The sequence below is a fragment of the Chrysochloris asiatica genome, unplaced genomic scaffold (genome assembly GCF_000296735.1).
Source record: "Chrysochloris asiatica unplaced genomic scaffold, ChrAsi1.0 scaffold00038, whole genome shotgun sequence".
Lineage (NCBI taxonomy): Eukaryota > Metazoa > Chordata > Mammalia > Afrosoricida > Chrysochloridae > Chrysochloris > Chrysochloris asiatica.
In genome coordinates this window covers 2,738,912-2,753,585 of record NW_006408556.1, presented here as the reverse complement: position 1 = coordinate 2,753,585, position 14,674 = coordinate 2,738,912, and the positions used below count along the sequence as shown (strand labels likewise).

General features: G+C 41.6%; 1 pseudogene; it reads left to right on the top strand.

Annotated features, from left to right (window-relative positions):
- Positions 1-2,737: 2,737 nt before the first annotated feature.
- LOC102827493 overlaps positions 2,738-14,674 on the top strand; it is a 20,407-nt pseudogene continuing 8,470 nt past the window's right edge.

Here is a 14,674-nt window from a genome sequence, read left to right as displayed (position 1 = left end):
TTCCAAGCATGATGTCCTTCTCCAAGGATATTGGTCTAGTTGTGAGGATTTTTGTTGTCTTTACATTGAGGTGCAATCCACACTGAAGGCTGTGGTCTTTGACCTTCAAGTCCTCCTTGCTTTCAGAAAGCAAGGTTGTGTTTTCGGCTTATCACAGAATTGAGTCATTCTCCAATTCTGAATAAGTCCCTCATGAGGACAGTTAAGTTTTCTGAATGCCCATTCTACTCAATGATGTCCATAGTACATAGTATGTAACACTAGCTCATTTTAATTGCATAGTAGTATTCTATATGGATGTTTGTTGTTGTTAAGTGCTGTCAAGTCAGTTCCAACCCATAGTGACCCTTCATAGGGTTTCCAAGGAGCTCAAACAAGCGACCTTGCAGGTTAAACCAATTTTGCAGTCTAGCACATTAACCCACAGTGCCACGCCAGGATTCATATACAGATGTAGCACAGTTTATTAATTTTACTTAAAAAAAATTTTTTTTTTCTAAGCCTTGTGGGATAACATTGACATGGGCATACACAAATCTGAACTGTACCCTTTTAACAAATGGATACACCCATCTAACTTAGGCTCCTGAGAAAGAAAAAACAGACCCTGACATCCAGGAACTGGCTTGAAACTTACAGCTAGTCCTCTGTCCTACTAAACATAAACAGTGTCACCAAACATCAACATCAGACAGGGTCACTTGAGACTCTGATAAAACAAGCAAAAAATAAAGACCGCTTTATAATCTAAGTACAGACAAAAACAAATACATTAAGCCACTAAAATGTAAAACCTCTGTCTTTCCCAGTTAAATGAGTGACTGCTGTTTCTTTCTTACAGCCTTGCCTTTCTTCATTCCTCACTACTTCTAATTAAGATTTAGTAGATAATCTAGAATTACACAGCTTCCTGGCAGCATGCAATCCAGAGCAAAACCCCACTTCCTTGAACCCTCCCCAGAATGGCCCAAGCCTTTAAAGTCATTCTTAACCCCCACTTACAATAATACCCTATGCATCTTCTCTAATTGCAACAGACAATAAAGCCAATTGTTCAGCTGATCCTGGTAGTCTTTGGCTGGAGGGAGGGTCTTGACTTGACATGAAAATATAGAATATTTAATTTCCCATCAAGTTCCCTCATTTATCTTCCCAATGAGTACCCCCACCCTCATTACAGCTGTTTGGATCTCTTTTATCATTGATTAGTTTTGCCTCTAAAACTTTTATATAAATGGAATCTTACAGAATGAACCCTATTAATGTCTGTCTTCTTTTGCTCATTATGTGATTCGTCCATATGATTGGTGATTAATATTTTGTTGTATAGATATACCACAATTTGTGTATCCAATCTCCTCCAGAGGAACAGCTATTGGCTATTATGAAGATTTTAGTGTGAATGTTTTTATGAACATCATTTATGAACATTTTATATAAGTCTTTATGGACACAGATTTCATTTTTACTGGGTGTATTAGTTTATTATCTGATGTAACAAATTATCACAAACTTGTGGCTTAAAGGAATAAAAGTTTATTACCTTACAGTTTGTGAAGTAATAGTTTTAAATGTTTAAAATGGGCCAGCAGGACTGTGACTGGGGAAGAATCTGTTTTCTTATGTTGTCCTCCTTCTAGAGGCTTCCTGTATTCCACGGTGTCTTAGGCCAGGTTTTCTAGAGAAGCAAAGTCAGTGGACATATATATGTGTAAGCTTATTAACAATGTCTTTAGCTATGGGTCAGAACCAACTCACCCGCACTTAACAACAACAACAAAAACAGTTGTAGAGTCCCAGGTCCTCAGGGGAAGAGATAAAGGAAGAGTCCTTCCCACATGTCCATTGTATTGTGAGCTGGTCACACCCCCAAGGAAGCATCCCTTCAGTTGATTGGTTACTCATAGCCACTCTTCAGAATTAACTATGCCTGTATTAGGTTTCATCACCATGGGAATAAGCACATCTCACATCCTGGTCTAGTCAAGTTGACACAGAACCCTACCCATTCCACACAGCTTCCATTTCAAAGCCAACACTGTAAAGTCTTCAAGTCTGTTTCTCTCTCAGATCTGTTTCCATCATTGTTACATCTTTTTCTGTCTCTGACTCCTGCCTCTTTCTCAAAGAACCTTTGTGATTACATTGGGTCTTGACAGTAGGTAATCCAGGAGACCTTGGGTGTTGCAAAGGTTACATGATTAGATAACTAAAAGGTTGTGTAACACGGAGTCACCATGAGTCAGAATAAACTTGATGGCAACTAATAACAACCAATCATTTATGGAAGGGTAGCCCCTTTCTCTAAGAGTTAGTTCCTTCTCTGTTGAGCATACTGCCTGGAACATACAAATAATGAATAAATGAACTGAAGACAAGGCATGTTTTTTGTGTTAGACAAGGACTTCTGGCAAGATGGCAGACTAGGCTGATGCACTCCATGGGCCCTTTACAATAAAGATATGAAAAGCCAAATGAAACAGACACAGATGAATATTCTGGCACCCTGAACTTCAGAAGAAAGGTTAGAGAGGTAAATGAAGTGCTTGTTGGGAGGAGAGTCCAGGCAGGGACAGCAAGAGATGGAGACTGACTAGTGAACTGTTGGCCAGTTGTAGCTTGACCATCTTGTGAGCAGCTTTGGCAGCAAAAGGAGGCCTGGCAGAGCAGATTCAAGTAGGAGACAGGTAAGCTGCAATTTCTTTTTTTCCCCTATGCTCCACTGGTGAATGGAGGTATGGCCAACTTGCACCCTCATCTACCCCCAGCACAGACCCTGCTCTCCCTGAATTTGGAGCCATGTGGTCGGGAGCCATACCAGTGTGAGTTGGGGACCAACTGGGCTGTTTTGGTGTGCCGCTTTAGTACCTGGATTCAGGTGGGCTTAGTTCCAGACCCACAAAACCTCAGAGCCATCAGACCAGTATTTAACCAGTCACCTGTTTCCCTGTGGTCCTAATAGACACTGTAACTAGCTCCATCAAGGGACCCCATGAACTACTTCCAGATTGAGTGTCCTGAACATAGATAACACTGAGGCCAATAGGAACTCCATCTGGGGTCAGGAACCACCTCAAGAGCTCCTTGAATTGTAGGAGCCCACCAGAGATTTCTCCCCTCTTGGTCTAACAACTGCACTGTTTGTTTTTACAACCCCACAATTCCCTAGAGAAAACAGACAATTTTAGCTCACACATAGAAATAAGAGAATAGCTCAAACAAATGCCCAAGAGGCAGACACAGAAAACATTTCTGAGGAAAAAAAGGCAATGGAATTAACTGAAAAAGAATTCAAAAGCATGATATTTTGGTACCTTCAAGGGATTGAAAGTAAGATCAAGGAAAACAAAAAACTTTACAGGAATTCAGGAAAACACTATAAGAACAGACAAATGCAAATTTTGGAACAATACCTGCAATTAGAAATCCAGAATATTAATACTAAGATCTCAGAAATGGACAATATATTGAAAGAGCAAAGGAGAAGATTTGAAGCAATGGAAACCCAAATTAGTGAACTTGAAGATAAATTTCTCTATGCTAGTATGCTAGAAGAACAATAAGCAAAAAAAGAAAAAACAGAAAAACTCCGAAGAAAGCCTAAGAGTTATGTGGGACATCATGAAGAGGAGCAATTTACAGGAGAGTGGAATTCCAGAACAGAAAGAGACAATAAAAAGTACAGAGAAAATTGTTTAAGAGTTGTTAGAAAAATACTTCCCTAACATAAAAGATGATAAAATAAGCATAAAACTAGCTGACTGTACATCAAACAGGACAGATCCCAAAAGAAAAACACCAAGACCTATCATAAATCAAACTTTTCAAAATCAAAAACAAGGAAAGAATCCTGAACATAGCTCAGGAAAAATGAAAAGTTACCTACAAAGGAGAATCAATAAGACTAAGCTCTGATTTCTCAGCAGAAACCATGCAGGCAAGAAGGCAATGGGATGACATATACAAAATTCTGAAAGAAAAAAAGTTGCCTCTGAAGAATCATATACCCAGCAAAGCTGTCCCTCAAATACAATGGGGCAAATTAGGACATTTCCTGATAAAGAGAAATTTAAAGAATTCATAATGACCAGACCAACTTTACAAAAAATGCTAAAGGGTGTTCTTTGGACTGAGAACCAACAACAGGAGACAACAACCTGAGATTACCGTATAGGACAACACCACCCATAACTCAATCTGGATATAGAATTATTTAAAATAAAACAAACCTTGGTAGCGTAGTGGTTGCGAATCGGGCTGCGAACCTTAAGGCCAGCAGTTCGAAACTACCAGCCGCTCCGCGGGAGAAAGATGAGGCTTTCTACTCCCGTAAAGATTTACACCCTCGGAAACCCTGTACAGGGTCGCTATGGGTCGGAACCGACTCGATGGCACTTAACAACACAACAACAACAACAATTAAGAAAGGAGTGCAATAGGGTTGTATTTTTTCATCCTACTTATTCAACCTGTATGCTGAGCAAATAATCCGAGAAGCTGGGTTATATGAAGAAAAATGTGGCATCAGGATTGGAGGAAGAGTCATTAACAACCTGCGATATGCAGATGATACAACCTTGCTTACTGAAAGTGAAGAGAACTTAAAATATTTACTGATGAAGATCAGAGAGCACAGTCTTTGGTATGGTATGGATTGCATCTTAATACAAAGAAAACAAAAATCCTCACCACTGGACCAATAAACAACATTCTTATCAACAGAGAAAAGATTGAAGTAGTCAAGGACTTCATTCTTGGATCAACCATCAACACTCACGGAAGCAGCAGTCAAGAAATCAAATGACGTATTTAATTAGGCAAACCTGCTGCACAAGACCTTTTTAAAGTGTTGAAGAGCAAAGATGTCAGCTTGAGGACTAAGGTGTGCCTGACCCAAGCCATGGTATTTTCAATAACCTCATATGCATGCAAAAACTGGACAGTGAATAAGGAAGACCATAGAAGAATTGATGCTTTTGAGTTATAGTGTTGGAGGAGAATATTGAAAGTGCCATGGGCTGCCAAAAGAACCAACAGATCTGTGTTGGAAGAAGTGCAGCCAGAGTGTTCCTTGGAAGCCAAGATGGCCAAACTTCATCTCTCATACTTCAGACATATTGTCAGAAGGGATTAGTTGTTGGAGAAGGATATCATGTTTGGGAAGGTGGAGGGTCAGAAAAAAAGAGGAAGACCCCCAGCAAGATGGATAGGCAAAGTGGCAGCGTCAATGGGCCTCAAGCGTAGCAAAAAGAAGGAATAATGTAGAACTCCCAAATAGCAAGGAAGTCAAGTAGATTTCAAGATAAAACAGACTGTTTTAAGCAGGGAAAAAATTAACAAATTAAAAGGTAACCTCAAAGAAAACTAAAGCATTTGCACATCAAAATATAAAAAGGAAAATTAGAAAGATGTAGTAAGCATTAACACAACAGAAATGAAAATGAAAACCTACAAAATGAACTCAGCATATGGAACAAAGAACCCAGCAGAACCACACACACACACACACAAAAAAAACACAGAAAAAAATGACAACAATTCATGCCTATTGATAATTACACTGAGTGTAAATGGATTAAATATACCAATCAAGAGACATAAATAGCAAAATGGATAAGAAAACAGGATCCTTCAACATGCTGTCAACATGAGACACATAAAAAAGATGGAGACAGCCTAAATGCCCATCAACAAAAGAATGGTTAAACAAACTTTAGTACATACACACAATGGAATACTATAAAACACTGAAGAATAATGATGAACCTGTGAAACCCTTCACAGTGTGATTGAACCTGGAGGACATTATGCTGAGTGAAATTAGTCAATTACAAAAGGACGTATTGTATGAGACCAATGCTGTAAAAAGTTAAACAACAACAATGGTTTTCCTGATAAACAATTTATGATGGTTATGGGGTGGGGATTGGGGAGTGCGGGGAAAATTATTCATGGGCTAGCATGTTAACATGGGTGACAGGACAGACAAATATACAACAAGATGGAGGTTTGCAGAGGAAAGAATGCAATGGTTAAAGTGAATAGAAGCAAATACTCTTGGTGTGATACTGTAGGGTCAGCACTGAACTTCGAACTATAAGGTCTGCAGTTCAAACCCACCAGCTGCTCCTTGGAAACCCTGTACAGGGATCTCTATATGAGTTGGAACCGAATCAATGGCACTTAACAACAACAGCAACAACTGTTAGTACATGGAGAGGATTGCAACCACGCAATGAAGCAAAGTCTATTATTTGTTGAATGTAACACTGGTGATCTGCTCTGTAAATCTTCACTCAATTCACAATAAAAAGTTGGGGGGCACGGAAGGATGTGTTAGACAGCATCTAGTAGGGCTCCAATGTTATTCATACCTTTATATAATTAATCCCATTCCACATTTAAGCAGGCTGATAAAATATGACTTTCAAGACTACATAATGAAAGGCATTACAGTTCAGCCTGGGGCCTTGGATCATTGACTCTGAAGAGAAATCCTCTAACAATGTGAGGACATTCAAGTAGACCCTGGAAAGGCCCATAGAGAAAGGTTCTGAGGTCTCCTTTGTCAGCCATGGGAGGGAGCCACCAGCTCCAGTCACGCCTTCAGAGGACTGCAGCCCAAACCTATACTTAACCACAACCATGTGAGAGACTCTAAGCCAAAACTGCTCTGCCAAACCATTCTAGGATTCCTGATCCCTGGAAACCATGAGAAATAGCAAATGATTCATGTTTGAAGTCACTATGTTTTGAAGGGATTTGTTAGGAAGCAATAGGTGACTAATACAAAAGGAAAAATCAAAACCAGAAAGTACTCCTGGTGGGCTTGATGACATGTGACAAGGTAGGCTTGGAGGATGGCGGTGGGATGGATGAAACATAAGGGAAGATGATGGAGTAAGAAAACTAATTTTCTGTATTTTACTCACTGCTTCTTTTAGGATTAAGCCTAAGAAGTTACTGTAGATGGTCCCTGAAATGTAGAATTGGGAGAATTCTATATGACCCTCCAAATACAGAGTTTGGGTGTGTTGTATAGGGGTGTTTCTACTGACATATGATCTTATTTCATACCGGGCAAATGAATAGACTCTATAATAAAAATGGGATTCAGAGAGGGCAATAGCTGTTCTTTCATTTAACAAATGTTATCTGACCTGTGTTTTGTCAGTCCTGGGATGCTGTTGTTGGTAAATGCCACTGAGTTGGCTCCAACTCATAGTGACCCTGTATAGGGTTTCCAAGGAGCAGCTGGTAGGTTTGAACCACCGACTTTGTGGTTTGCAGTCCAGTGCTGATCCTACAGCACCACACCAGAAGTCAATAAGCAAAGGTAGTTGAGACACAGACCCTACCCTTCAGGAGTTTGTAATGTGGAAGGGATATCAGCAAGAAAGCAATGACAATACTATGACAATGTGTAAGTCAAGACAAATCCAGGTCTCCAGGAGGTATGGGGACAGTTAGGAAAGGTTTCTAGGAGGAGGCGACTTTTAATCTGAGTTTTAAATGATAACTATGATTTGGTCTCTCTCTCCAGGGAAATGAGGGAGGGACAGTGTAGTGAGGGCCTTGGAAGAAGAGCCCTCTGGATGACTTGGATGATTGCCTAGAGGTTCCAGTCCAGAAGACTAGAATTTAAGAAATGAGGGAGAGGTTGAGGCTGACAAGGACCAACTCATATCTCCTGCTAGAGTTTAGATTTTATCTTTAAAGCAATGTTGGAGTTTTAACTAGGGGCATGACTTAATCAGATCTGCATTTGGGACAGATGGGGTTGGAGGGGTCTGAAGAGGGACCAATGAGACCAGAGGGGAGGCCATGGTCCAGGCAAGAGGGAGAGTCTTAATGAAGTAATGGCAAAAGGCAAAGTGAAAAGGGTGTTGTTAAGCGCTGTTGAGTTGGTTCCGACTTATAGTAACCCTATTCAGGATTTCTGAGGAGCATCTGGTGGGATCGAACCACTAACCATGTGGTTAGCAGTCCAGTGGTTATCTTACAGTGCCACACCAGGACTCCAGGTGAGAAGGGTAATAGGTAGTAATTTTTATTAGTTGGAATGCTATTTACCACCTATCTTCCAGGAAAGGGAAGGGATCCTTTGGTTAATATGGGCACCTGAATCTGGGAGTTATCTTGTGGGGCTTTTATAACTAAATATGCCCATTAAAAAAAAAAAAAAACAGGGAAAGAAATAAGAAACAAACAGAAAACCTCTACCCAGCGTTTCATCCAACATTTGTTGTTGTTAGGTGCCATCGAGTTGTTTCCGACCCTGTGTACAATGGAACGATACACTGCTTGGTCCTGTGCCATGTTCACAATTGTTGTATTTGAATTCATAGTTGCAGCCACAGTGTCAGTTTACCTCCTTGAAGATCTTCCCCTTTCACTGATCCTCTCTACTTTAATAAACACAATGTATATCACCAGGGATTAATTCCTCCTGATAATATATCCAAAATACATGAGACAAAGTCTCTCCATTTTAACTTTTAAATGTTCTGACTGTAATTCTTTGAAGACAGACTTATTCATTCTTCTGGCAGTCTATGTTCAATATGCTTTGCCAATACCATAATTCAGTCATCATTTCTTCAATCTTCCTTATTCATTGTCTAGCACTTATATTTAATGTCACATACAAGTTACACAGGCTGAAATGGATCAAACATGAAATCAAGATGAATTGATAGTTTTTAGTCAAAAGGCCAGGCTTACCGATCAGATAAAAACTGGTGGAACCCCAAGACTATGGCCCTTGCACCTTTAGGTCTGGAACTGAACCTGCCCTCATGGCTCAGTTTTCAGCCAGGCAGTAGTTTATTGTTGTTAAGTACTGTGGAGTCAGTCCAACTCACAGTGACTCTGCACAGGGTTTCCGAGGCTGCGAATCTTCACGGGAGCAGAAAGCCTCATCTTTCTCCCACGGAACAGCTGGTAGTTTTGAACTGCTGACCTTGAGGTTAGCAGCCCGATTAGTAACCACTACACTACCAGAGCTATGTATAAAGGGCAACAACACCACTAGTGAGGTACGCACACCATAGAATGGTCAATCATCGGAGAACAAAAGGGCAGCATTTATTTACCCAAGGACAAAATTCAGAAGGCTAGGCCAAGGAAGAATGGAAACAAAACACACAAGGAAGAAATAGAATAAGTGATGGTGATGTTACATGGAGGGGATTGCAATAGAAATGAAGCAAAGTGTAGGATTTGTTGAATGTAAAACTGATGCTCTGCTCTGTAAATGCTCACTCCATTCATAATAAAAAGTTTAAAGAATAGATGTGATGCATTGAACATTAATGACTGAATACCAGGTGAGTTGTGGGATTACATCGAGGACATCATACATAAATCAGCATTAAAAAGACAGAAAAGGAAAAAAAAAAAAGGTGTCAGAAGCAACTCTTGAACATATCGAAAACAAATGAAATAAATGATTAAATCAGAATTGAGCAGACTATTTTAAAGGATGGCTTGAGAAGAGAAGGTTAAGTTTACTAATGACATATGCAAGGCATGGAATTAGAAAATCCAAAGGGAAGAAGACACTTAACATTTCCTAAACTGTGAAATCTGAAAAAAAAAGTTCAATCCTCAAGTTGCAAAATTGAAGTTGTGTGTGCTGACAAGTCAGTTCTGACCCATAGTGACCCTGTATAGGGTTTCTGAGGAGCGGCTGGTGAGCTTTGTAGTTCAAACTGACTTTGCAGTCCAGCGCATTAACCCTGAGCGCCACACCAAGACTCTTTCATAAAGATTACAGCCAAGAAAATCCTATTGAGCTGACTGTCAACGTCCTCAGCTTTGCTGGGCTATCTCTGGAGAGCTGGTAGATTGCCTCAAGCCCCCAGCTGTGCTAAGTCAGCTGCAGCAGTACTTGCAGGGATTCCCCCAAGAACTGGACAACATGCTGAACCTAGCTATGCACCTGGTGAGCCAGACCTCTGGGGCAGGTGCCCACCACCTGCTAGAGTTCCTGGTGAACACAGCCATACCTGCTTCTGTCATCACCACCCCAGGACTGGTGTGCCAGACACTGTGCGAGAAGCCTGTGACTGGCTGATCCAGCTGCTGCTGCTAAATCTGCAAAAACTGGTGCATCATTGAGGAGGGTCTCCTGGGGAGGGGGTACTTGGCCCCCCTCTGGCCCTCCTTTCCTAGATGGGCTAAAAGAAACCATGTTGGAGGAATGGAAGCAGTTCCTCTAGCAGCACCAGCTCCTGGGCCTGCTATATATACCCGACCTAGCTTTGGACCAGAGGCCCAGGGCCATTTACTGAGCTGGGCTGGAGCCATGAAGAGTTGAGTTTGGCCACCCAGTTATAGGGAGTTGTTTCTCTGGTCTCCTGCCCCTGGTGTGCTGAAGCTGCCTTGCTTGGGTGCATGCAAGGCAGCTTCAGCAGTCTTTGCAGTCTTCCTCATGGCTTGGCTCCTGCACAACTTGGCCTTGCTAGTGGGGTGGGAGCACCAGGGTGGTAAGGGCCTTAGGTGCAGCCCTAGGGTCTGGTTTGGGGAGTCAGTTTCAACCCAACTGTCTAACCTGACTCCTCTCCTGCTACATCCTGAAGAAGTAGCTGAAGTTGCTGCCTCCCTGTTGAATTGTCCCTTTCCTCATGAAGCCCTATCCTCCTCCCAAGTCCTGGGCCTGGTGAGGGCTGGGGTGCACCACTTCTTTGCCTCCCTGAGGTTGCACAGCCCTTAGGTGTCACCTCTGCCTCCCAGCTGCTTACTCACCTCTCGCAGATCTCCTTTGCCAGGCTCAACGCAGTCCTGCAGCTGCTAGTTAAGGGAGCCTTTTGGGCACCACAGAGCTGTTTAGAGAAGAAGTGAATGAGGACAATGAAATTTTCAGTAGTGTTGGCTTCTTTAGCCTCTGCTTCCCAGTGAGACACGAACCACAAGTACATAGCAGCTATGCCAGGTCCTGGAGGAATTTGATTGGTTTTCCATGCTGGAGTCATCAGTCATGGCCTAACATCTCCCAAGTTGGTCCAGTGAAGGAATCAGCAAGATGTTATCTATAATACCCAGAGCCTCCTCAGCATCCTGTTACACTGCTGTAGTTAGTGTTCCTGGGAGCACTGACTATGGGGACTTCTTGGGGGCCCCACCCTGAGCCTGGAGGTAGTCATAGAAGTGGCAGTGACCATGGTGGAGAATGTGTGTCCTAATTTAGCTGATGCTGACCTGGCCTGCCCCCCCACCGGGAGGAACACATCTGGCCCACTGTGGTGCAGGATCTCCACATTGGCCAGCACTTCCTGCTCTTTGAGCTATTGAAGCTGGTGACAGCTAATCCCCCAGATCTGTGCTTCTGTAGGGGCAGCTGGCTGCCCTCTTGAGCCACTGGGAAGCCTCTCAACACTCCATCCAGCCTACTCCCAGCTGTAGGCATCCTGCACCCTGGTGGTTGTCATGGCCTGCTCTTGCTGCTGCTTCATCTGGCGCAAAGGCCTTTGCCCCAGAAGGTCATCTTCCAGTCTGCTGGGCCACTTCATCCCGGACTTTTCTAGGAAGGGTGGGGGTGATGGCGAATCCCATCTGGCTGTGCTGAATAGTGTCCTCAATGGCAACATTGACCCTTGGGCCTTTTCTCTGGCTGTTTCCAGGCGCCTTTACTGGCCATGCTTCTCTGGCAGGGGACATAGACATTTTTCAAGCTCCAGAGCCTAAGATGCATGAGCTGGGAGACAGAGAAGGGGCCAGGGGGCACTGGAAGGGTGGAGGTTTCTCTTCTAGGCCCATGGCCTAAAGAGCACTGTCATTTTTTTTTCCTAAATAAAATCTGTTGTGTTGAGGAAAACAAAACAAAAAATAAGGTCAATGGTCAAATTGTGGAACAGACCATCAATTGCTCATATGCACGTTAAGGCTGAAGTTGAAGAAAATGAAAACAAGTCCATGAGAACCAAAATGTGCCTTGAGTATATCCTACCTGCCTTTGGAGACCATCACAAGGACATATCTGATATATTAGACACTAATGACCAAAGAGCAGAAGAGTTATGGAATGCCATGAAGAACATCATATGAGGAAAGCAAAAGATCATTTAGAAGACATGAAAGGAAGAAAAGACCAAAATGAATGTTAAAAGAGACTCTGAAACATGCTCTTGAATATAGAGAAACTAAAGCTACTGAAAGAAATAATGAAGTAAATGAGCAGAACAGAAAATTTCAAAGGGCAGCTCGAGAAGACAAAGTACTATAATGAAACATGCAAAGACCTGTAGTTACAAAACCAAAAGGGAAGAACATGCTCAGCATTTCTCAAGCTGAAAGAACTGAAGAAAAAAATCAAGCCTTGAGTTGCAATATTGAAAGATTCTATGGATTGCACCTCAATATAAAGAAAACAAAAATCCTTACAACTGGATCAATAAATAACATCCTAATAAATGGAGAAAAGATTGAAGTTGTCAAAGACTTCATTTTGCTTAGATCAACCATCAACACTCATGAAAGCAACAGTCAAGAAATCAAGCAACATATTGCAATGGGCAAATCTGCTGCATGAAACCTCTTTACAGTATTCAAGAGCAAAGATACCAGTGTGAGGACAAAGGTTCGCCTGACCCAAGCCATGGTATTTTTAATAGCCTCATATGCATTTAAAAGGTCAGTAATGAATAAGGAAGACTGAAAAATTGATGCATTTGAGTTATGGTGTTAGAAAAGAATACTGAAAGTACCATGGACTGCCAGAAAAAACAAACAATCTGTGTTGGAAGAAGTACAGCCAGAATGATGCTTATAACCAGGATGGCCAGACTTCATCTCTCACACATTTAGTCATGTTATCAATAGGGATGAGTCCCTGGAGAAGGATATCATACTTGGTAAAGTGGAGAGTCAGTGAAAAAGACAATACCCTCAAAGAGCTGGATTGGCACAGCGGCAGTAGCAATGAACTGAAATTTAGCAGCAGTTGTGAGGAGGGTACAGGACCAGGCAGTGTTTTTAGTTCTGTTGTACATAGGGTCCCTATGAGTTGGAGCTGACTCGATGGCACCTAACAACAACATGGGCAAATACTGAATGACACAAAAAGCATCAAAAGAACATGGAAGAAAAGAAAAGAAAAAGAATGTGGGAGGAATACACGCAATCTCTGTGCCAAAAACACTTGGTTGATGTTCAGCCATGATCAAGAATATGATCAAGAACTAATGGTATTGAAGGAAAAAGTCAAACTTGCATTGAAGGCAGTGGCAAAAAACAGGTTCTAGGAACTGACCTAATATCAATGGAAATGTTTTGACAAACTGATGTAGCTCTGAAGGCGCTCACTCATCTAAGCCAAGTAATTTGGAAGACAGCCATATGGTTAACTGATGGGAAGAGATCCATATTTGTGCCCACTGAAAAGAAAGATGACCCAACAGAATGTAGAAATCATTGAACAATATCAAGATTATCATATGCAAACAACATTTTGCTGAACATAATTCAAAAACAGTTGCAGCAGTACATCAACAGGGAACTACCAGAAATTCAAGCTGGATTTAGAAGAGGGTGTGGATCTAAGGATATTACTGTTGATGTAAGATTGATCTGGGCTGAAAGCAGAGAATACCAGAAAGATATTTACAAGATATTTACTTGTGCTTTATGGACAGCATTTCAAAGAGCGGAAAATTCTGAACTCTAAATTGTGCTTTTGAGGAACCTGTACATAGACCAAGAGGCAGTCACTAGAACAGGATAAGAGGGGATTCTGAATGGTTTAAAATCAGGAAAGGTGTGTACCCGGGTTGTATGCTTTCACCATACTTATTCAATCTGTATGTTATGCAAATAATCTGAGAAATTGGATTTTATGAAGGACATGCCATCAGTATTGGAGGAAGACTCCATTAACAACCTACTATATGCAGATGATATAGATCAAAAGGGCAACATTTGCCCAGGGGTAAGGCTCAGAAAGAGTCCTGGTGTAGTGCTGTAAGTTAATGTCCTGGACTGTAAAGCCGGTTTGAACCCTAAAGTCGGTAGTTCAAGTTCACCAGCTGCTCCTTGGAAATCCTATGCAGGTTTGCTATGGGTTGGAACTAACTCAACCACACTTAGCAACAACAAAATATGTAGATGACACGACCTTGCTTGCTGGAAGCAAAGAGGACTTGAAGCTCTTACTGACGACCACAGACTGCAGCCTTCAGTATGAGCTGTACTATAATGTAAAGAAAATAAAAGTTGTCGCACCTGGACCAGTATATAACATCATGACAAAAGGAGAACAGATTGAAGTTGTCAAAGACTTCTGTTATTTTGCTTGAATCCACAATCAATGCTCATGAAAGCAGCAGTCAAGAAATCAAATGACATATTGCACTAGGCAAATCTGCTGGAAAAGACCTCTTTAAAGTGTTGAAGAGCAAAGATGTCAGTTTGAGGACTAAGATGCATTTGACCAAAGCCATGATATTTTCAATAGCCTCATATGCATGTGAAAGCAGAACAGTGAGTAAGGAAGACAGAAGAATGGATGCATTTGAATTATGGTTTTGGAGAAGAATATTAAAAAGTACCATGTACCTGAACAGACACTTCACCAAGGAAGAGATCCGGGCAGCCAACAAACATATGAAGAAATGTTCATGAATAATAGCCATTAGAGAGATGCAAATCAAAACAACAATAAGGTATCATCTCGCAC